The sequence below is a fragment of the Adiantum capillus-veneris genome, chromosome 11, assembly GCF_014529385.1.
Source record: "Adiantum capillus-veneris isolate H3 chromosome 11, ASM1452938v2, whole genome shotgun sequence".
Lineage (NCBI taxonomy): Eukaryota > Viridiplantae > Streptophyta > Polypodiopsida > Polypodiales > Pteridaceae > Adiantum > Adiantum capillus-veneris.
In genome coordinates this window covers 97,793,097-97,802,946 of record NC_140941.1, presented here as the reverse complement: position 1 = coordinate 97,802,946, position 9,850 = coordinate 97,793,097, and the positions used below count along the sequence as shown (strand labels likewise).

The 9,850-nt window shown below is 39.3% G+C and overlaps 1 pseudogene; it reads right to left on the bottom strand.

The window, feature by feature from the left end:
- Positions 1-2,238: 2,238 nt before the first annotated feature.
- LOC147447709 (uncharacterized) lies at positions 2,239-8,609 on the bottom strand (annotated as a pseudogene).
- Between the last annotated feature and the right edge of the window lie 1,241 nt (positions 8,610-9,850).

Sequence of the window (9,850 nt, the reverse complement as noted above, 5' to 3'; positions counted from 1 at the left end):
GGTTCCAAGTTTGGACAAAATGTCTTGTGGAGTTGGATGATTTTTGGTTGTGTTAATGTAGTTGTATTCCAAGGTATGAAGGTAGAGATTGCACCATAGAGGGGAGCATTCTAAACCCATGGGGATGCCATTTTATTTTTTGTAGACTTCTCCTTGGCATTGAATAAAGACATTGCTGATTAACCATGTGTTGAGTGTAATCACTTCCAGCATATCAAAAGATAGCTCATTTTTGTACCTATATGAGGTCCAGGTCCCCTCACTACATTGGGAGAGGAATTTTTTGAGAGAAATGAATTCTCCCTGTGTTGTGGAGAACACATATCTTATGAGCCCACTAAGTGTTTGAATAAGCCCTTGTACTCCTTCATGTGGGATGTTTTTATAATATCCCCGAATAAAGGTGTGTGGATTTTTTGGGGAGGTTTATGATGCATTCATAGACAGACTCAACAATCCACCAGTATTGGATGTGAATGTTGTGACATAGTAGATATTTTTTATTAATCTTTTGGGCTCGTGATTTGAGAGCAGGTATGCAAGTTTTTAGTATACATGCCATAAGAAGGGAGACTTCTGAATAGCAACAAGATGCTCCGCAAGTTATCCATCTAAAAGCCTTCTTGTGTAGAGATGGTTGTGAGATAAGGTAAATTCAAGTTTACCGAAGTGGTAATTGATTTTAGAAACATGGAGATGTTGTGTGTGACCTCTATAATGTTTTGTGGCCATGATGAGAAGTCTTTACCTCAGAGTCTTTCTTTGGCTTGAGAGGAGATATAATGCTTGCAAATTAGCACTAAATTGTTAGGAGCCTTTTCTACACATGTAGTGAAGAATTTCTTGTGTAAATTATGCACCTCAGTATCTAAAACAGGGTGGTTTTTATGCACTTTCTTGGTGGGCAAGTTGCGTTTACAATATGCCAAAAAAAGTGATACTAGTAGAGAAGTGTCCAAGTTTGGGGGTAGAATGATGCATTCTTTAAAGCTCAAGGAGAACAAGATTACTCGGTGTAATTCTTGATAAGCCAAAATAAAGATGGGGGATTTTGTAGGGATATGCCCTAGGCCATTATTGCATAACTTGACCATATCTTGACTCATAAACCATTCAAGTTTGTGGTGATGATATGTTCCAAGCCATCCAATCCATGCTCATGACAATTACATTGAGTGGTTGTAGATGAGGTGAATACCTCCTTGACATTACATAGAATAACCTTGAGTGGGGAGTCAAAAGGGTCCAAGTAAATATACATTCATCCCAAACAGGGGAGGTTAAGATGCCAAGACCAAAAAAGAAAAGTTTGAAAAGCTTGCAATGCTTCTTAAATCCAAAAAGGGGTTTACAAAATGGATCATGACCAAAAAAACCCACTTTCTTACTAACCATACAATTTTGGTAAAGGCTGATTTGGTTCTTGCAGTGGGGTTTACATAAGGCTGAGTGAGATAAGAAGGATAAGAGGGAGGAGGATGGGGTGAGCGGCTACTTGCCGAGGAGTCAGTTGGTGATGTCGTGCTCCATCTTGTTCTTGGTGTTGAAATGAGAGGGTGCTGGTGTGTATTGTTGCGTCCATGACCCCTACGAGTGGGTGTGTGATCCCACGAGGCTTCTTGTGAGCCCTTTGCTCTTGTGCACCTTTGTTAGGTTGAAGATCAGTCTATAAAAAAACATCCAGCTCACATGTTGAGTTAAAACTAGGGGGAGTTTGATTGAATAGGACCAAATGTGTGAGAGCTTCTCTCATCTTCTCTTGGTAAAGCATGTGTAGAAGAAAAGCCTTGATGGATTCGTGTGCTTCTTTAGCCACCCAGCTGAGGAAAGCTATAGTAGATTTCTAGAGGGTTTCTGCTGGGAAGAAGGTGGGTAAGTTATGTACAATGAGCCAAAGTGCGTGGTCAAATCATAGCACATTGTTGTCCCTACATTGCTCAGATTGGCCTGCTAGCTCACATCCGTACTTAATGAAAGGCCTGTGAACATTCCATACCTGTGTTGTATAGTTGGTGTTCCTCCGTGATGTGGAGATTATGCCTTTCACACCCACAACACACCTAAAAGAAGCGCTGCATCTTCGGCTTTTGACGAATGACATAGAGAAGGGGGTGGCCACGATCATATTCTCTATGATGTTTGAGGTGTTTGTGTCTTCTATTTGTTGCAGACCAAGCTTGACAGCACCCTTGTCCACCTTGTTTAGGAGGGTGAGAAGCAAGCCTTCCGAGAAGGGGGCTAGTAGAATGAAGTTTCCAAATATCCACGCCCTCTGTTGCGCTTTCGCCAAGTACCCCTCAAGTAGGCGATTGGGGATGAAAGGGTCTGTGTAGGTTTCAAATGGCTTGGTGTAGAGGTTTCTTGTAGCAGTTGACACAGCAAAAGGCTTATCAGCAATGGACTGCTCCTCTTCATCCAGATCCATCGGTAGCAGTAGAATTTTCGTGGCCACAGTTGTAGAATCGAGGACCTCTGTAAAACCATTGAGAAGATGTTTCTTATGTTGCCTAGCCAAGGGGTCATTTTTAAACTTGTGCCCATGCTCTTCCATAAACCTGCACATAAGACTGCGGCTTGAATCAAGCCACTCCTTCTCCTCCTTGGAGTCATTCTCAGCGATGGCGGAGAGGTTTCTTTGAATGTTTTTGAGCTGGTTGATGGCCGCAGAAGGGTCCGCCCTCGCCAAAGTGTATAACTTGAACCACGCACCCATATCTAGGCTATGATGACCAATAGGTCATCTTCCCCCATGGCTTTTCGGTTCACTTTCACTAGAGTGTGGTGGAAGGTGGGATCCGAGATGCAGAGAAGGAGCCCCTGCAAGATGGGCGATAAGGCTCGAGTAAAGCTTTCGTAGCCTTTTTACACTAGAGTTAGGTCCGAACCACTTGGGTGTTGGAGTAAAGAGAGGTGGCACGAGTAAGTACTTCCTTATTTGAGTAAGAAAAAAATAATCAATAAAATAGAGGAGAGGGCGTTGGGGTTCCTTTAAAGGCCCTTTGTTTTACAGGCCAGAGGTTGGTTTATTAACTCTAGCCTTTTAGAAGAAGTTAACATCCAACCCTGGCCACCAGAGAGAGAGTAGGTGGTAAAGTTTTTCCTAACTGACTTTCTAACCTTCTAAAAATTAAAATAGATACAATGGAGACTCATAATTTTTGAACACCCTCAGCGAAGATCTTTTATAAATAATATTAATGCCAAAAAATTACAACAATTTTGAGAGGGGTGAAAGTAAAAATAATGGTGGCAGCTTTGGAAGAAGAGATTCCGTTTGTAAGATCATTAAGTAAAAGAGATCCCTGTTAGAGAGAGATGTATAGAGAGAGAGAGAGAGATAGAGATAGAGAGAGAGAGAGAGGGTTGGTGAGGAAGGGAGAGAGAACAAGGGAGATGACTAGAGAGAGAGAGATATAAAAATTAGAGTTTCTTTTTGTAGATCAGAGCATTTGTGATTCACTTTTTGTTCGGACTAAAGATGGACAAGCAATGTAACGATGGCACTTATGTGGAGTTTATTTAGAGAGGCAATTGGTGTAGGTAAAATAGACAAGACATTGAACTTGGCTAAGATTCATTGGAGTAGATTTCCATCTGGATTCTTCTTTGTTGCAACATTAGAAGTATACGATGGCAAGGATGCTCCTCTCCCTCTTGTTCCTTCGATGAACAAAGAAATGAATACCCTGAAGAAGGCAAAAATAGTCTTATTGTGTGGCCAATAAGCGATCTAATATTTTTTGGATCCATCTTGATAAAGGATTTGAATTGGCTTCTCTTGATTGTAAATTGTTCCATGTGTAGTCTATAGCTGGATGCATGCAGACATTGAAAAAAGGGTTGGAAAGAAATCATGGTACCATGTGCCCGTCTCTCTTATGTCACAACTTATTCATCCTATAAGTGGCATCAAAGTGTTCAATTTGTAATTAACATAAATTTTTGTTGTCAAAGAAAAGAATTATCATTAACACCATGTGTGAAAAGTATACCCTTGTCTTGAAAAAGAATATAGCCCAATACAAAAAACTGTTCTTTGAGATCGATGACTCATCCAGAAAAATGACAAAACATGCATTGGCCATTGTTGATCCGGCCTTGGGAGATGATTGGCGGAGGTTGGCTTTTTTGAGATCTCTACTGATATAAGAAAATATGCTTGGAGTACAATTCAAAATTGATCCTTGTGGATGTTCATGTAGGACATTGCGCATAATCAAGTGGACCAACCATTCAAAGTGAATGACGGAGGAAAGATTATACGGGCTAGCTTGTGCCTTCCTGGTATCAAGAAAACCTGCATTCTCCATGCGATGGCTTCTAGGGATCTAGCAGATGTGAAATATTTGAAATATATGATGTTTAATTGATACAGGAGAATCTCTTGTCTTTTGAGAGTGGATGCGGATCAAGGTTTTGTTGGTCATCGATTTTCAAGGAATTTGAGAATGTCTACAACACTATCCGGAGTATACATTTGAAATCGATTCCTTGACTCGTTCCTCAAGGATGCTAAATAGCTACGTAGGGTCAAGACCTTTGCTTATGAGCTAGGTCTTATGAAAAAAAGATCACAATTTGAGGTGTCCAAGGCATTGGCGGATGAAGTGAAAAGATGTCTTTGCAATGATGCACACTATATATTTACATTAGGAATAAACAAGTTAATTTTGCTACTTACAATGCTATTGCTTGTGTTAGATGGTTGTAGAAGCACAACTTCAACATTAGAAGTGTCAAAAGCTTGCAGAAAATGCTTGAAATTGAGAAAGCACAGCGTATTTTCAACCCAATGTAGATAGCATGTAGCTTCAAGAGCAAACTTTACCAGGATTTGCCATGGTTCTTGGAGTATGATGAGGGTGCTTCCCTCCCAATGAGGAAAAGGCACACAACGATGTTGTAAAGGATAGGGAAGAAAGAGCCCATGGAGGGACACAAATGTCCATAGTGGCAAAGTTTAGTGTGCAAATGCCTCAAGCAGAGGGGTTTTCTACAACATCTCAAGAAAGTTTTTTCTTGCAATCGGGAACTTTTTTTTGTATCTTCATGAAATTTAATTTTTGATAACCATTTCGATATTATTGTGCAGATGGCGCATTTTGGGGAACCTTCAATCTCGCAAGCAACGGCTCGTATCAGGAAAAAATGTGAGTTTTGTTGCCAATCATAGGTTTAATAAGCATGATTCACTTCTTTAGTAATATCTTTGTGGTGTTCAAGGAAAAGGAGTGGAATGTTTGCAAAGGAAGTAATTGATCACAAGGAGTCTAGAAAGAGAAATATTGCTACATACCTATCAACCGGTAAGTGGCCTTGTTGAATGGAAATTTTCTTGTGGATCAAGATCTTGATTGATCTTTTTGAGGATTTTTGTAGATAGTGATGGTGACCATATTTAGATTGTGCATTTTATCTCAAATAACAAAGGATGACTTCAAGAATGCTTTGTTGAGCATTGTGAAGCCACTGTGGAGGAATTCCTTCGTCTGTTCCGTGATGGGTCGATCGTTGAGTCCGTAGTGAACGCTTTTTCTTTTTTGCCATCCAATACTCCTATGTATGTGCTATCTGATTCTAGTTTGCTAGATTGGAACAAAATGGAAGTATCCCAATTTGGACAACTTGCTCGACTCATGCTTGCAATAACCGATGACAAAGGCGTGTTTGTGTTGTCTTCCAATCAGATAATTATGTCATGGTTTGTGATATCGCTGTTGTTGTTGGATGGCATGAAGATTACATAAATGTAGTTGTCTATAAGACACCAATCCACAAGAAAGAATGTAGGATTGTGCGCACAATGTTGGTGTCCGCAATGAAGAAAGAGCACACTTGGACATCAAAGGCCTTGAAACTTATTCTTGCACTTTCACACCATTAGGAAGTGAATGGGGTATAGGAGGCCCTCTTTCTTGGGCAATTTAAGCAATCCTTAAAGCTTAAACCAAGTTTGACCAAGCCTAAAAGTGTGGGCAAAAAGACGTATGTTGAGATTTCATACTATCGGCGCACCTGGTTTGATTCGCTAGAGGAGGATGATTAGACAAAAGAGGAGGATGGTACACCTATGCAAGGGACACTTTGGCACATTATATCTACATATAAAGTTTTTCTATTTGATTTAATCTTTGTTTGTTGTGCAGGGGGTATGGAATGTGGGCATTGGTTTGTTTGGCAATTGCTCGCATAGTATACAAACAAGAACGACATCATCATCCAGTACGGAGGATACTATGGGGTATTGTCTTTGGGGAGCCAAATGGGCCATATGATGACAATATTCAAGAGCAACAAAGAGTTTTCCACCAAACTACACACCGTTTTGGAAATGCAATCCAGTTGACTTAAAGAGATGCAAGAGTGCAACTAGAGGCATGCAGATGAGGTGGATCGTGCCCTCCTGAAGGCAACATTTTTGTTAAATCTGCTTCCAAACATTATGGATTTAGATCCACCTGCCCATGACTTAGAGTAGCTATTTTAGTTTGCAGCTCGCATTGTGTGGACAATGATCTTTTCTATAAACCATTATGAATGATCTCTTTTCACATGATTTTGAATAGAATTAAGTGGATTTTTTTTGTTCTTGTGACCCTTTTTTTGTAATGTGAGAGAGATATATGTACTTGATGTGTGGATATGTGTGTGTGTGTGTGTGTGTGTGTGTGTGTGTGTGTGAGAGAGAGAGAGAGAGAGAGAGAGAGAGAGAGAGAGAGAGAGAGAATAGAAATTGGCAAATAGTAGTTACATGGATAAGGTAATGAGTGGCTATCATTCATTTGGCGGAGGGAGCTTTTTGCAAAAGACTAGAGAATCAACACAAACTTGATGGAGACGGCTTTTTCAATACTTTTGCCAAATGGTATATTCTCTGTAAAAAGCTCCATCCAAAATCTCCCTCGGTTCCTCTGTTCTTTTTTTAGTAGCTTTACTAGAATCATTTACTGCTCCATAGGTGTTTGTTGGGTAGCTTTGTAGAAGACTGTTGACTTCGGTACCCATACTTGTTGCATTGCTTACTTTTTGGAGGGTTTTCTTTTGCCTTTGTAATTGTTTTCTCTCTTGATTGAGGTGTTTCTCTTCCATTGATAGCTTGGCTTTCTCTTTTTAGAACTTTCTTTGGAGGTGAGTAGGTTCAGGCTATCACCTTACGCTTTTTGGCCCAAACACTAGTATTTCCTTGAAGGTAGCCTTGAGTAGTGGTCAAATCATTTTATGCTACCCACCCTATTACCTTTGGTTGTTAAGGTTGAGTTTCTGTTTGGTGTATCCAAATTGGATCTTTGACTTGGATGTGCTCTTTGGATACTAACACTTGGTTGATTCTTCTCAGGCTTTTTTAAAGGCTTTGTTGTGATGGAAACTTTGGTTGATAAAATTTTTGTCTAGGTTTCCATTGCATTATTGATGGTTTGGTCTTTGATGTAGAGGCTATGTTGAAAGTTTGATGGAGACCAATTGAAGGTAAAATTGACTTATGAGGTTGATCTACTTCAGTATTTGCCTAAGCTTTACCTTTTTCTTCCATGGTTGGTTGTTTCTTTTCTGCATAGATTTGAGATGGTTCTTGGAGTTCTCCATTGCTGCATGTATTGAGCAATTAAGTTCCCATCTTTTGCTTCCCTAACTCGTTTCCATAGATAGTTTGGCTAATCGTCCTCAACTATTGACACCCCATCCATCCTTCTTCACTATCAGGAGCTTCTAGTTTAGATGGTTGTGTTTCATTGTTTTTCCATTCTTTTTACCCTTCCTTTTCTTGAGCTTTTTCCCTTAGGGTTTTGGTCTCAACTTTTGCCGGTTCTTCTACAACTTCTTGCTAAGGATTTTGTTTTTCCATCAGGGTTTGCGTGATTTGCACCAGGTTTTTGTAAGCTTCTAATTTAGCCGCCTCCGTTTTAGGAGCTGGATAGTTTTTCCATTTGTTTTCCAACTTTTCCTCAGCTTTTAACCCAGCTTGCAAAGCTGTATTGATTGGTTCATAAAATTTTTCAGCCAAAATGGATCCAACCAATTTTGGTTCACGTTACTTAAAATCTATTGAAAAGAGTCTCCATTTTTTCTTCTGTCTCCTTCCATATCTTCCCTTCAATCTCCTTTTGTTGTTTTTGTCTCTTGAGTTTGGATTTTTTGTGGCTTTCTTTCCTAGAGTTTTTGGAGGAATTGCTAGATTTATCAGATCCTCTTACATTCTGTTTGTTTTGCTTGGCTTGTGCTCTAGTCATCTTTTAAATAGGAATTATCAATTCCCCTTCGAATTCTAATGAACTACTCAGCACCGCTTGAAATCTGTTTAAGGTAACTTTCCCTTTGTTTGCCGGATTCCTAGGGCAATCCTCAAGAAGGTGTTCACCCTTGTGTCCGCACGCTCCACAATATGCCTCTATAGGTCTCACATTCTTATCCAGTTCAATACAGTCATTCCAATGGTCGTCCGCTCCATAGCTGTGACAATTTCCACTTTTTTTTTAAAAGTAAATTAGAAACCTAATGCAAACACACATATACTATAACATTCACTAGTATCATACTTTAGACTAGTCTTACCGAAAGAACAAAGAAGACCGCTCTGCCCCGCCTCTAAGAATAACACTATCAATCTCCATGGGGAAGACTAATCATCTATCATGTAGCTACAATCTGTTGGAAACAATCTCTTGGTAATTCTTTGCCCTGCCTCTCTATCATAGGGTGGCACAGGATGGCCAACACGATACCAAGTGACACATGGTAAGATCAAGTACTTACATAAATAAATAACTCAAAGAATGAATGTCTTAGCTACAATGTTTTTAGTTAGGAAATTAAATTATGAAACTAAGTTTGTTACCTCACCGCCTCTCTAGTGAGTGGATGCCGATATGCCTTCTTATTACACATGAGGATCCATGTACATAAGAGCACAAGTCCTACCCTAGTTGCATTTGCAATAAAATCTCCAATATGCTCTGCCATGCACATGGTGACTAAAAACCCCTTATCGGTCAAAAACTCACGAAAACATCCATGCACCCTGTCACTAGACCCATGGAAAATGTGTTCCACTTGGGAACACTCATGCCTTCTACAAAAGTGAATGATGACATGTAAGCATACAACCATAGTTAGCTATATGTACTAGTCCAAAAGAAAAGTTACTTACCCAATGGGATTGGTCCTATCTTCTCACTAGAGTCAGAAGACTTCACCACATACATTAGGTAAATAAAAGCCTACATACATTGCAACAATCAATGAACGCACTCTAGTTGATCTTGTGCAAATTAAAACATGTCTATATTCTATTAAAAACAATAGTCAAATGTCTACCTGCAAAATATGATTCTTCATGCTCATTTTGTAGAATAGGTCAAAGAATTTTCAAGTTGTGGAACTTCTACTTGTAGCCTTTCAATCATAAGTGTAGCCTCCCCATGCAAGTGAGCCCAATAAGTTTCCTTTTTTATGTAACTTGTAAAAAACTTGTAGTCACCAAAATGAAGATATTGTGGATCCTTAGACTTAGTGAGACTCATGAGGTGCAAAATTATCTTCTTTATATAATAAATAAGAACAACATATCAATTAATCATATAGAAAAATAAAATAGCACAAATATAATTATCAAATTACAAACTAATAGCTTCATTACCTCTCTGGAGTGATTTTTGAGCTTGTCAAACAATAGAGCTTATCTCTAGTGATCTTTAGCATGTCAGGTTCACCCCATTTAATTCTAAATAACAACTTCACCTCCATTAAGAGGATTGGAGATTGATAGGGTACTTGTATCCCCTATCTTTCAATCGTTCCTCTTCTACCTTTGTGGCCTTGTCTTGTAGTGTATGTATCGCCTTCCACACAAGTT